Source organism: Loxodonta africana, chromosome 2 (genome assembly GCF_030014295.1).
Source record: "Loxodonta africana isolate mLoxAfr1 chromosome 2, mLoxAfr1.hap2, whole genome shotgun sequence".
NCBI classification, from domain to species: domain Eukaryota; kingdom Metazoa; phylum Chordata; class Mammalia; order Proboscidea; family Elephantidae; genus Loxodonta; species Loxodonta africana.
Genome location: NC_087343.1, coordinates 119,618,417 through 119,633,521, shown reverse-complemented (window position 1 = coordinate 119,633,521; position 15,105 = coordinate 119,618,417). Strand labels below are relative to the sequence as shown.

General features: G+C 39.7%; 1 pseudogene; it reads left to right on the top strand.

Annotated features, from left to right (window-relative positions):
• The first annotated feature begins 13,386 nt into the window (after window positions 1-13,386).
• Window positions 13,387-14,342, top strand: LOC100670194 (tetratricopeptide repeat protein 19, mitochondrial-like; annotated as a pseudogene).
• Window positions 14,343-15,105: the final 763 nt, after the last annotated feature.

Here is a 15,105-nt window from a genome sequence, read left to right as displayed (position 1 = left end):
GTCATTCTCCAGGGACTGATTCCTCCTGACAACCTGTCCAAAGTCTGTGAGATGTAGTCATGACATCCTTGCTTCTAAGGTGCATTCTGGTTGTACTTCTTCCAAGACACTTTCATTTCTGGGGTGATATAAATGCTAACAACTTTTGAGGGAGAGCAGTTTGGCAATATGTATCAAAAACCATAAGAATGGTCATATTTTTTGACTTGTAAATCTCAGGAAACAAACATAGGGTGCGTATGTATTATACGCATGTTCATGGCATAATTGCTTATAATAGGAAAAAATGGAAATCTCACAAGAAAAAATTATTATACAATAGTTATTAATGAACTAATAATTAAAACGGTACATCCACCTGTTCCTTTAATCAAAATATATTTATTGAGTTCCTGCCTTTTGTGCCAGGTTCTGCTCTAGGCAATGGGGATAAAAACAAAAAAAAACCAAACCCAGTGCCATCGAGCTGATTCCAACTCTTAGTGACCCTATAGGACAGAGTAGAACTGCCCCAGAGGGTTTCCAAGGAGCACCTGGTGGATTCAAACTGCTGACCCTTTGGTTAGCACCTGTAGCACTTAACCACTACGCCACCAGGGTTTAGAGCAGTAAATAAGCCAGATAAAATCCCTGCATTGTTAGAACTGATATTCTAGTTAGGGAAACAAATAACTGAGATATACAAATATATCATGTCAACGAAACAAACATAATGTAATGTCAGGTACTGACAACTGTTACATAAAATAAAAAACAAAAACCCAGTGATTAAAAAAACAAAGCCCAGTTATCCTTGAGCTCAGTTTGATTCAAAGAGACCCCAGGTGTGTCAGGGTAGAACTGTGTTCCATAGGGTTTTCAGTGGCTGTTTTTTCAGAAGTAGATGACCAGGCCTTCTGAGGCATCTCTGGGTGGACTCCAGCTGTCAACATTTTGGTTAGCAGGAAGCACTTACTTTTTTGTGCTACCCAGGGACTCCTAGAGGGAGCATTCTTACATTGGGTAGTCAAAGAAGGCCTCCTTGAGAAACTGACATTTTAGCGGAGAAGTGAGGGAGTGAGCAATGAGAATATCTGGGTAAAAATTTCCCAGGCAGAGCCAAGAATAAGACCCTGATAACAAGCTAGGTAGCCAGTGAGCAAAGGCCAAAGTGATAAGAAAAAAACAAAAAACCATTGCTGTCGAGTCAATTCCAACTCACAGTGACCCTATAGGACAGGTAGAACTGCCCCACGGAGTTTCCAAGGAGTGCCTGGAGGATTTGAACAGCCCACCTTTTGGTTTGCAGCTCTAGCTCTTAACTACTATGCCACCAGGATTTCCAAAATGATAGGAAATGAGAGCTACAAGACGAGGAGCCAATCTTGCAGGGCCTTGTAGACAATGGGCAGGGATTTAGGTTTCTTGAGAACAGAAAAACAAATGACCTGACATTTTAGAAGGATCAGTCTGGCTTCTGGATGGAGCAAGGGTGGAGTCTCCTCTACTTAATAGGCCATTGCAAGTCCCTGAGGGAAGAGATTAAAAAAAAAAAAAATAGTCCATTGCAAGTCCCTGAGGGAAGAGATAATACTGCCTTAATCCAGAATAACAGTGAAGGAGGTGAAAGAGCTCAGAGGCAGGATGTTTAAAGATCACATCAGAGGTGAATATTAAATGACGTGAAAATGTTCACCTTAAATTAAAAACATCATGTATGATATGATCTCACTTTTCTAAAAATAATAAGATATGCACACAATAGAATATGTGCCAAAATGATAAAATTATGTCTGAATGTGGGTTGGCCTGAGTTTTAACTTCTTCATTTTCTAATTGCTCTAAAATGAACTTAGAACATTTTTTGTTTGTTTCGTTTTGTGTGTACGTGTTTTGCTAAGAAGGAAAATTTTTTAGGAAAGAAGAAATCAATAAAAAAGATATGAACAGACACAACAATAAATATCTTCCGGGATTACTAAATCTGTTCTTCATCATGACATTTAATCAGCACTTTCTAGAGTGCTATCCAAGTCCTGTCATCCTGTATTTCTTCAACATATTTCTGAAATGATAGCTTCAAACTAGCTCAAAACACGGGAATTAAAATATATAATTCTCTCTGTTGTTAGGTTCCTTCGAGTTGATTCCAATTCACAGGGACCCCATGCACGACAGAACAAAACACTGCCCGGTCCTGCGCCATCCTTACAATCGTTGTTATCTTGAGCTCATTATTGCAGCCACTGTGTCAATCCACCTCCTTGAGGATCTTCCTCTTTTCCACTGACCCTGTACTTTGCCAAGCATGATGTCCTTCTCCAGGGACTGATCCCTCCTGACAGCATGTCCAAAGTATATAAGACTCACCATCCTTGCTTCTAAGGAGCATTCTGGTTGTACTTCTTCCAAGACAGGTTTGTTTGTTCTTTTGGCAGTCCATGGTATATTCAATATTCTTCACCAACACCACAATTCAAAGGTGCCAATTCTTCGGTCTTCCTTATTCATTGTCCAGCTTTCACATGCATATGATGTGATTCAAAATACCATGGCTTGGGAAAGGCACACCTTAACCTTCAAGGTGACTTCTTTGCTTTTCAATGCTTTAAAGAGGTCCTTTGCAGCAGATTTGCCCAATGCGATGTGTCTTTTGATTTCTTGACTGCTGCTTCCATGGCTGTTGATTGTGGATTCTAGTCAAATGAAATCCTTGACAACTTCAATCTTTTCTCTGTTTATCATGATGTTGCATATTGGTCCAGTTGTGAGGATTTTTGTTTTCTTTATGTTGAGGTGCAATCCATACTGAAGGCTGTGGTCTTTGATCTTCATTAGTAAGTGCTTCAAGTCCTTTTCACTTTCAGCAAGCAAGGTTGTGTCATGTGCATAACACAGGTTCTTAATGAGTCTTCCTCCAATCCTGATGCCCTCTTCTTCTTCATATAGTCCAGCTTCTTGGATTACTTGCTCAGCATACAGATTGAATAGGTATGGTGAAAGAATACAACCCTGATGCACACCTTTCCTGACTTTAAACCAATCAGTATCCCCTTGTTCTGTCGGAACAACTGCCTCGCCTCTTGATCTGTATAAAAGTTCCTCATGAGCACAATTAAGTGTTCTGGAATTCCCATTCTTCCCAATGTTATCCATAATTTGTTATGATCCACACAGTCAAATGCCTTTGCATAGTCAATGAAACACAGGTAAACACCCTCCTGGTATTCTCTGCTTTGAGCCAGGATCCGTCTGACATCAGCAATGATATCTCTGGTTCCATGTCCTCTTCTGAAACCAGCCTGAATTTCTGGCAGCTCCCTGTCAATACACTGCTGCAGCCGCTTTTGAATGATCTTCAGTAAAATTTTGCTTACGTGTGATATGAATGATATTGTTCTATAATTTCCACATTTGGTTGGGTCACCTTTCTTGGGAATAGGCATAAAAATGTATCTCTTCCAGTTAGTTGGCCAGGAAGGTGTCTTCCACATTTCTTGGCATAGACGAGTGAGCACCTCCAGCGCTGCATCCGTTTGTTGAAACATCTCAATTCACATTCCTTCAATTCCTGGAGCCTTGTTTTTCCCCAGTGCCTTCAGAGCAGCTTGGACTTATTCCTTCAGTACCATCAGTTCCTGATCATATGCTACCTCTTGGAATGATTGAACATCGACTAATTCTTTTTGATATACCGACTCTGTGTATTCCTTCTATCTTCTTTTGATGCTTCCTGCGTCGTCTAATATTTTCCCCAGAGGATCCTTCACTACGGCAACTCAAGCCTTGAATTTTATCTTCAGTTCTTTCAGCTTGAGAAAACCTGAGCATGTTCTTTCCTTTTGGTTTTCTATCTCCAGTTCTTTGCACATGTCATTATAATACTTTACTTTGTCTTCTCAAGCCGCCCTTTGAAGTCTTCTGTTCAATTCTTGTACTTCATCATTTCATCCTTTTGCTTTATCTGCTTAACATTTGTGAGCAACTTTCAGAGACTCCTCTGACATCCATCTTGGTCTTTTCTTTCTTTCCTGTCTTTTCAATATCCTCTTGCTTTCTTCATGTATGATGTCCTTGATGTCATTCCACAACTCGTGTGGTCTTCGGTCACTGGTGTTCAACCCATCAAATCTATTCTTCAGATGGTCTCTAAATTCAGGTGGGATGTACTCAAGGTCATGTTTGGGCTCTTGTGGACTTGCTCTGATTTTCTTCAGTTTCAGCCTGAACTTGCATATGAGTGATTAATGGTCTGTTCCACAGTCGTCCTCTGGCCTTGTTCTGACTGATGGTATTGAGCTTTTCCATCATCTCTTTCCACAGATGTAGTCAATTTGATTCCTGTGTATTCCATCTAGTGAGGTCCATGTGTATAGTCGCCGTTTATGTTAGTGAAACCAAAAGACGGTAGTTGCAATGAAGAAGTCATTGGTCTTGCAAAATTCTATCATTCGATCTCCAGCATTGTTTCTATCACCAAGGCCATATTTTCCAACTACCGATCCTTCTTCTTTGTTTTCAACTTTCACATTCCAATCACCAGTAATTATCAATGCATCTTCATTGCATGTTCGATCAATTTCAGACTGCAGCAGCTGATAAAAATCTTCTATTTCTTCATCTTTGGCCTTAGTGGTTGGTGGGTAAATTTGAATAATAGTCATATTAACTGGTCTTCCTGGTAGTCGTATGGATATTATCCTATCACTGACAGGGTTGTACTTCGGGATAGATCTTGAAATTTTCTTTTTGACGATGAATGCAACACCATTCCTCTTCAAGTTGTTTCCCAGCGTAGTAGACTATATGATTGTCTGAATCAAAATGGCCAATATGAGTGCATTTCAGCTCACTAATTGATGATTTTCAGTTTTTCTAGATTCATACTTCATACATTCCAGGTTCTGATTATTAATGGATGTCTGCAGCTGTTTCTTCTCATTTTGAGCTGTGACACATCAGCAAATGAAGGACCCGAAAGCTTTACTCCATCCACGTCATTAAGGTGGACTCTACCTTGAGGAGGCAGCTCTTCCACAGTTATCTTCTGAGGGCCTTCCAACCTGGGGGGCTCATCATCCAGCACTATATCAGACAACGTTCCGCTGCTATTCATAAGGTTTTCACTGGCTAATGCTTTTCAGAAGTAGACTGCCGGGTCCTTCTTCCTAGTCTGTCTTAGTCTGGAAACTCAGCTGAAACCTGTCCTCCATGGGTGACCCTGCTGGTATTTGAATACCAGTGACATAGCTTCCAGCATCACAGCAACACGCAAGCCCCCACAGTACAACAAACTGACAGACACATGGGGGATAATTCTCTGTAGCATTTCAAAAGTGTAGCCAAAATGAGAGACTGTAAGGGCTGACTCAATAGGGGGAGAGCAAGTGGGAGAAGGGAGTAAGATGTATGTAAACCTACATGTGACAGACTGATTGGAATGGTAAATGTTCACTTGAAGCTTAATAAAAATTAAAAAAAAAAAAAAGTGTAGCCAACATGTACTTGATGAGAATAACCAATATTTATATTAATTATTATCTATTGCAGCACAACAAATTGACCCAAAATCAAGCCACCTAAAACAAACATTTTTTTATCCCATAGCTTCTGTGGTTCAGGAATTTGAAAGTGGCTTAGCTGGGTGGTTCTGGCTCAGAGTCTCTCAGGAGGTTGCAATCAAGATTTTAATTTGGACTATAGTCACTTTAAACTTGACTGAGTTGGACTTGGGGGAGGATCCACAATATTTCAGCTGTGGAAAGAAGACCTACATTTCTTGCTGGCTGTTGTGTCAGGCAGGAGGTTTCAATTCTATTCTCCATAGTACTACTATAGTGTTCTTGTGACTTGGCAACTGGGCTCTTCCCCAAGCAAGGGATGTTAGAGAAAGAGCCAGGAGGACGCCACACTGTCTTTTATGACCTGATCACACTTCCTCACTTCTGCCACATTTTATTCTTTAGAAGTAAGCCACTAAATCCAACTACACTCGAGAGGAAGGCAGGTTAGGCTCCATCATTTGAAGAGAGATTATCAAAGAATTTTTGTTCATATTTTAAAATCACAACCACAGTAATAAACCACTATATAACAATTAATGGATAGAGGATATTTGTAGTTACCAAAAATTAGTAATTACGAAAATTTCCTCATAATTATTAGTAGAATAATACAAGTTAATTTTTTTTTTAATTTTTTCCCTAATAAATAGGTTTGAAGTGTATTTTCTTTGAAAATAATCATAGGACAGAAATACTTATAATCACATGATAGCTTAATAAATACTTTAAAAGTACAGTCCTTATTTATTTAGACTTGAGTTGAACTACAAGTGAATGATAAGAATATTTTGATGGTTTTCAAGACTTGGTGCGGAATGATATTGCTGTAGTAAACAAAAGTACGGAACAAACAGATCGTTCATTGATATTAATATTTTACTTAGAAAGTCGGACACTGAATGAACACAGTCCACAGGATAAAATTAAAATTATCTACATTTTATTCATGAATTTACACACAAACATTTAGTAAGCACCTACTCTGTGTAAGTCACTCTATTAGGGGCTGAGATAGAACTACATACTATTTTCAGTGATGAAATTTAATGGCATTTAAAATATTTTATTTCTAAAATAAGTGGAAATGAATGAATTGAAAAATATTTTAAAACATTACAGTTTTTTTTTTTTTTAAATATGTGATATATCAATCCGTTATGGTAAATTTGACCCTGATTGCGTTGGTGGGAAAGTGAGCCAAAACACATTTAAGATCTAAGTACTTGGTAGAACATACATAGTAAATGAAAGTAACCAGGGATTACCCAATAAACAAGGTACCTGTGGCCTTACTTGTGTTTACGAATCTGTAGTGCACAATTTCACCTGTTTTTCATCACGTCAAATATGTGGTGGAACACATGTAAAATTGTGCACTACAGATTGATTGGTAAGTAAACACAATTAAGCCCACGTTAGGATGGTTCTAATTAAATCAGGAAAGGTGCTTTCCTGGATTCCAGTTTAAAAAGTGCCTTTCTAATGCAAAGCTATTTGTTTTAATTCTCTATAGTTAAGCAAGTTTATAATTCTTTTACATTTCCCCTTCTATTAAAGAGTGTTCCTGGATGATTCAATCAGTTAAGTGCCAGGCTACTAACCAAAAGATTGGTGGTTTGAACCCACTAAGAAGCAAAAGCCTGGCGATCTGCTTCTGTAAGGTCACAGCCACAACAGTAACTTCTACCTGATGGAATATATTAACTAATGTTAAGAAAATTGTGGTGGGTTGAGTTATTGGACCCAAATTTTCACTCCTCTAAAGTAGTCCAGTAAAACCTTCAAAAGCTGGAAACTGTGTAAGGCAGAAACTTGTCAGAGAAGGAAAAGTAAAATATTTTCCACTAAAAGGAAAGATAGAAAGTGGTAAGACTACACTCTTTCAAAGGTGGAAAACTTGCAAGACCAGAAAAACAAGATAGTCTAGTGGAGCCCCAGCTCTCACAGGTTTCCCTGTATTAAACCCTTTCATGACCTCAGGATGGGTAGAGTGCAATTCTCTGCCCTTTGACTTGAGGCGTGATCATGTGACTTTCTTTAGCAAAAAGATGTTAGCACACATGAAACAAGCGAGGCTTTGCTCAGCTGGTCTGCCCTGTTGTGCTTCCGCCACCACCATGAGAAACACATTCTTGGAGGAAAGTTGAAACCAGCCTGCAACCTGGAGGTGATCCCAGACAACCCAGCCAATATCACCAAACCCCAACCAACCCACAAATCTGTGAGTGAAAAAAATATTTTTGTTGTAAGCCACCGAAGATTATTCTGGCAAAGCTAACATGATGGTTAAATTTTTAATTGGTGAGTTTTAGTTTTAAAATGTCCTTTACAGGATTAAATATAATTATCATAAACTTGTCAACTAATCTGCATAAAAAACAGAAATCTTAACTCTTAATAATTTAAAATGCTGTAAAAAGTAATCCATTTATACAAGGAATAATTTGAGTAAATGCAATACAAATTTAATATTAAATAATGTTAAAATCTTGTTTTACTTGCTTCTACCTATAATGTACTTTACAAGTCAAATAACCAGTTGAACACCAATTTAAGTTTCAATTAACTTTCCTTTCTCTTTTTGACTGATAAAAACTTCCGGTATTGTTCCATCTATTACCTACTTCATTGTGAAAACACTAATAAGAAGCCTAAAAGTTTGGCAGCATGAAGAGAGATACAGAATACAAATCATTTGCAAATTAAACTATAAACACCTTGTTAAACCTAAGCTGACATCACAGAACTTCAACAATATTAAAAAGGTATTAAATCTAAAAAGTTATTAATTTAAAAAATCAATATCAATTCTAATGTAGCAATTCAAACTGATTAATATTTCTTTCATAGCTCTATCTTTTTCCTATAATTCACTCTTGATGTCATATTTTTCCCTCTAGAAAATCAATTCTGTTCTGAGGAGCAAACTATAATATTACAAACCAGTTTGAAACATGGCAGTGAAAATGCTAATAGCCTTGCTTGCAAGCAGATAGAATAAAATCAATTTGGAATCTAAAAAATTGGAGAGGTAAAGCTTAAGGTTTGAGAAATATGATTAAAGAATATAAAACATATTTTAAATTGTTTAACTTTCTAATACTTTCATCTCTTTCACAACTATTTAGTGAGCACTTGATATGGTAAGTTCTTCAGTTTTGACTAATTTTTTGTAAGGATTAGTTTTAGGAGTCCCTGGGTGACCCAAAAGGTAACTGAGAGGTTGGCAGTTTGAATCTACCCAGAGGTACCTCAGAAGAAAGGCTTGGTGATCCGCTTCCATTGAAAACCTTATGTGCAGTTCTACTCTGAAACACCTAGGTTACCACGAATTGGAATTGACTCCATAGCAACTTTTTTTTTTTTTAAGGCTTACTCAGAGTTCTGAAGAAACATTGAAGCTTGGACTCTAAGTTATTCTGAGAGAGAAGGTCACTACACTGTAAGGCTTCCAAAAGGAGGTGGCTTTCACAGTGAGTGTATCACTTAGAATTCGTTCAGTTGAAAACAGCGTAAACTTAATCTGCTACCTCAAGTAGAGATATATGGGAAGGATAATCAGAGTTTATAGAAAAAAAGACAGAAAAAAAAAAAGACCTAAATGGATGTCAGAAGAGGCTCTGAAACTTACTCTTGAATGCAGACTAGTGAAAGCAAAAGGAAGAAATGATGAAATAAAAGAGCTGAAGAGAAGATTTCAAAAGGCATCTTGAGAGATAAAGTATTAGAATGAAATGTACAAAGACCTGGAGTAAGAAAACCAAAAGGGGGAGCATGGTCATCATTTCTCAAGCTGAAAGAACTAAAGAAAAAATTCAAGCCTCAAGTTGCAATATTAAAGGACTCTGGGCAAAAAACTGAACGATGCAGGAAGCATCAAAAGAAAATGAAAGGAATACACAAAGTCACTGTACCGAAAAAAACTGGTTGACGTTCAATCATTTCAGGAGGTAGCATATGATCATGAACCGATTGTACTGAAGTAGTCTAAGGTGAACTGAGTGCATTGGCAAAAAACAAGGCTCCAGGGATTGATGGAATACCAATTGAGATATTTCAATAAACGGAGGTAAAGGTGGAAGTCCTCACGCATCTATGACAAGAAATTTTGAAGCAGCTACCTGGCCAACCAACTGGAAGAGGTCCATATTTGTGCCTATTCCAAAGAAAGGTGATTCAACGAAATGAAGAAATTATCAAACAATATCATTAGTAGCACATGCAAGTAAAATTATGCTGAAGAAAACCATTCAAAATTGGTTGCAGCAGTACCTCAACAGGGAACTGCCAGAAATTCAAGGTGGATTCAGAAGAGGACACAGACATCAGATGGAACTTGGCAGGAAACAGAGACTATCAGAAAGATGTTTACCTGTGTTTTTATTGACTATGCAAAACCATCAACTGTATGGATCATAACAAATTATGATAACATTGTAAAGAATGGGAATTCCAGAACACTTAATTGTGCTCATGATGAGCCTATACATAGACCTAAGGCAGTCATTTGAACATAAAAAGGGGGTACTGCGTAGTTTAAAAAAAATAGTGTGCGTCAGGATTATATCCTTTCGTGATACTTATTTAATCTGTATGCTGAGCAAATAATCCGAGAAGCTGGACTATATGAAGAAGGATGCAGCATCAGGATTGGAGGAAGCTTCATTCACAACCTGCTATATGTGGCTGACACAACCTTGCTTGCTGAAAGTGTGGAAAACTTGAAGCCCTTATTGATGAAGATCAAAGGCTACAGCCTACAGTATGAGTTACGCTTCAACATAAAGAAAACAAAAACTGTCACAACTGGACCAATAAGCAACATCATGATAAACGAGAAAAGACTGAAGTTGTCAAGGATTTCATTTTTACTTGGATCCACTGTCAACAGCCATGGAAGCAGCAGTCAAGAAATCAAACGATGCATTCCACTGGGCAAGTGGGCAAGTCTACTACAAAAGACCTCTTTAAGGTGTTATAAAGCAAAGATGTCACATTGAGGACTAAGGTGTGCCTGACCAAAGCTATGGCATTTTCAGTCACCTCATGTTCATAGGAAAGCTGGACAATGTCTAAGGAAGATGGAAGAAGAATTGATGACTTTGGGTTATGGTGTTGGCAAAGAATATTGAATATCACGGACTGCCAGTAGAACGAACTAATCTGTCTTGGAAGAAATACAGCCAGGATTCTCCTTAGAAGTGAGGATGGTGAGACTTTGTCTCACTTTGGACTGTTATCAGAATGGACCAGTTCCTTGAGAAGGACATCGTGCTTGGTAGAGAGTCAGTGAAAAAGAGGAAGACCTTCAAGGAGATGAATTGACACAGTGGCTGCAACAATGGGCTCAAACTTAGCAATGATTGTAAGGATGGTGCAGGATGGGATATTGGGTGGCTATGAGTCAGAATCTACTCAACAGCATCAAAGAACAATAACACAGAATTAATGGAAGGCTGAAAGACCAAGCTAGAAAAGCAGACAGGAATTAATTCTGTCTAGAGCACCAAGAAGTAGGAATTACTACAACTGCCTTTTGGCAGGAAAATCTGATAAGGATACTGTTGTCATTGTCCAGAACATGGCTATTGCTGCTTTCATCTTGGTGTCATTTGCCCAAAATTCAAAATTCTACGCTAGAGCACTCACTTGGCCAAGCCAAGGTCATAGTCCAGCATACTGGTAGTCAGAATTCTGACAGAAGAAGCATTTGTCTCTTTTGCCTTCGGTAGTGGAAGATGGGACACTACTGTAGAATTTTTTTTTTTTTTTTCCTTTTTGCCATTTGATTTTTTGTGACCATGAGAAATTTAATTATTTATATATGTCTGGTTTCAGGTGTCATCAGCAATTCTTTCTAGTAGCAACTTCTACGATTTTGAGGTCTTAATTTTGATTAACTTTTAAGTGGCCTGCCCTTTGAGCGGTGTAAAAATGGCGCGGGGGTGGTGTCTGACCTACTCTAACTTCACAAGGGGGAAGGTGAATCAAGTTCAACAGTCTAAGCCTATGAGGCAGAGATCAGATGTGCCTCCTGTCTCCGCCATCTTTACCAATTCAGACACCAACCGTCCCTTCCACAGCACTCTCTACTTCTCTGCTGGGTTCGATAATTCATTGCAATGGTCACACAAAACTCACAGATTGGGCGGGGCGGGAGGGGTTATTAGGGAAGCAACAGGTTATAACTCGGGTTCAGGAATACTCAGAATACAGTCCTTCCATCAGAATAGCCTCTTCCCTGGTATGTAGCAGGCACACCTCTCTCTCAGGCCCCTTGGCCTATGCCCTTCTCCGGCAAGTATTACAAACCTCTTTTAGTTCTGCCCATAAATGCCCAAAGGCACCCTACTCTGCCAGTGAAGCCTCCTGTCCAAAGGCACCCAGTTTTCTCACTCTGTGGGCCAGGAAGCCCACCATATCATCTCCTGCAGTTATTTCTCTGGCACTACTTCTCTCTCTCTCTGACTCCTGGTTATAGGATCTTCTCAGTACAGACATCCCTTGTCCAAAGGACATGCTGGATCTTCTTCCCTGGTAGTGGTAGGATCCTCTCTTTGCTCTGGAATTAGCTATATTTTAAGGTAAAACTGACCAACCCCCTTGGTGGGCCACAATGCCTTATTTGCACAGTCTCACCCAGTAATTCTGGTGGAAGTTGCAAGACCATGGCTCAAAAGGCCACACAAAATTGATCCACCACACTAAAAGTGGTTTATTTTAAGTAGTTTAATCTTAAAGCTGGAAACCCTGGTGGCATAGTGTTTAAGTGCTATGGCTGCTGACCAAAGGGTTGGCAGTTTGAATCTGCCAGGCGCTCCTTGGAAACTCTATGGGGCAGTTCTGCTCTGTCCTATAGGGTCGCTATGAGTCAGAATTGACTCGATGGCACTGGGGGGTTTTAATCTTAAAGCACACAAAGGGTGGAGGCAGGGGAAGAATTTGTTAATGCTTCCTTCTTTACATAAACATATCTTTTTGTTGTCTTCCCTCTAGAATTCATGGGTAGCAACCTTTTTCTCTTGAAGCTCTGTAGAATCAACTGGTTTTTTATATTATGGACAAAACAATTTGTTATTGTTGTTTTTAGGTGCCCTCAAGTCAGTTCTGACTCATAGCGACCTTATGTCTAATAACAAGGAAATGTGGCCTTGTCCTCATCAATAGTAGGTATGTTTGAGCCCACTGTTGTAGCCAGTGGGTCAGTCCATCTTGCTGCGGATCTTTCTCTTTTTCACTGACCTTCTATTTTACCAAGCATGATATCCTTCTCCCGGGATTGGACTCTGCAGATAAAACGTCCAAAGTCCTCGAGACGATGTCTGGCCTTCCTTGCTTTTAAAGAACATTCTGGCTGTACTTTCTCCAAGACAGATTTGTTCCTTCTTCTGGCAGTCTGTGGTATAGTTGATATTCTTCATATATTCTTTGATATTCTTCAAGGACAGCATAATTCAAAGGCATCAATTCTTCTTCCATCTTTTTCATTATCCAGCTTTCAAGTGTGTATGAGGCAACTGAAAATACTGAACAGCTTGGGTCAAACCACTTTAGTCCTCAAAGTGACATCTTGCTTTTTAATACTTTAAAGAGGACTTTTGCAGCAAAGTGCGGCGGGGAGGAGGGACGGCAGGACCCCATTGCTTGGCTTGTCCCCTCCCGGGGGACGGCAGGAGGCCCGGGCCCGAGGCCGACGCGCCCTCATTCCGAGTCTGCTGCCGCTGGCGGTTGTGCTCACCAGCTTTTGGAGGTTCGCTGGCAGAGGAGGAGGAGCCCTCCCGCCGAGAACGTGCCGGATAAGACCCAGGCTGAGATCATCCAGCTGCTGAAGGGAGCCAAGTTGAGCATTGTGAAAGATGAGCAAGAAGAGGCTGGGCTATTTTTGTGTGAAGATCTCTGTCTTGTCTATCAAAGCGGTAACAAGGCCATCACCAACACTTAAGATTTGAAGGCCAACTTAGCATTTCTACATGGTCAACTTAAAAATGCAGAAAAACTTTTTAAAGCGACAATGAGTTACCTGCTTGGAGGGGGCATGGAGCAGGAAGACAATGCAATAATTGAAATCTCCATAAAGCTGGCCAGTATCTATGCTGCTCAGAGTAGACAGGAATTTGCTCGTGCGGGCTGTGAGTTCTGCATTTCAACTCTAGAGGAAAAAATGGAAAGAGAAAAGGAACTAACAGAAGATACTTTGTCAGCGCAAGAGAAAGCCAAAACACACCTTCTTCTAGGCACGTGCTTAGACTCCTATGCTCCCTGCCTTCTGCTCGCCAAGCAGACATCACAGGCACAAAAGGTGTATGAAAAAGCTTTGCAGGTTTCTGAAGACATACACGGAGAAAGGGACCCACAGACTGTTGTACTGATGGATAACCTGGCTGTTTGATGAGGCCTTTGTTTATGAGCAAAGTGCATCAGATCTGGCAAAACAGATAAAACATCCTGCGCTCACATGGTGCTCAGTAATCTAGCTGCAATTCTGATGCACAGAGAACAATACGAGCAAGTCAAGGAGACCTACCAGGAAGCGCTGAAGCAAGCAGAGCTGAAGAGTCGAGATTTCCATACAAAACATCAAGAAAGAGTTGGCTAAGCTATCAAGAAAAAGTAGAACTTCGATTTAATTTTGTCAAGCTCTAAGTTAATTTTTGTTGTAGGAAGAATAATTTCCAGTAACCCAGAGGAAGAGCTGTTATTCCAGTCTCATTGGCACCCAGACCTGTGGCTTAAATCCTTTGTCCTTGATATTCAAGTTTTCTCAGCTTCTCCTTGGTGAAGGACAGGTTGTATACGCTACCACTTTTCTTTCTTTTTAAAGAAAAATCAACTTTCACCTGTCATCCCTGACTGATTGTGACATTCTGGTGACAAATGTCAAGTGATGCTTTCAGTTGTAACTCATGGCTAGGTGTCATCAATGCTGGTCTAATGTCACTATAGATTACGATGGGTCTGTTTTTCCTCTGAGGGAAGGAGGTGTGTGGTGATTCAGCCTGGCATCTCTACCGTAACACCTTGGTCCACTGATTTGCTGCTCTTTCCTCTCTTATTTTATCAATATCTGTCAGCCAGAGCTACCGCTCTCGTGGAAAAGGATGGTCATGGTGAGTTGTTTTTCTTTATAATCTACTTTATTTCATGAAAGCCCAGTGTGGGATTTTAGCGCATAAAGGAGGAAAAGTAGTATCTATAGTTTGACACCAGGATCCATCATGAGGTTTTAAAGTGAGAACTAGGCACCTGAAAGTATAGCACCCATTTGATCATAAATAAAAGTGATCTGTGTTTCGCTAGGTATCTTGTTATATGCAACTATAAAAAAAGGAATGGTTTAAGCTCCTGCTTGTCAATGCTGTCTGAGCATTCAACTTCTTTCCCAGCTAAGCCTCACAGCAGAATCACCTGGGAAGCTCTTTGAAGATATGCATCCATAGGGTAGGACAAGTGTAGTATTTAAAACATCCCCAGTAGCTCTAATGTGCGCCGCAGGTATACTAGAAGAACCTGGATTCTAGTCCTGACTTTTTGATTTGGGTTTATAATATCCTCATCTGGAAAG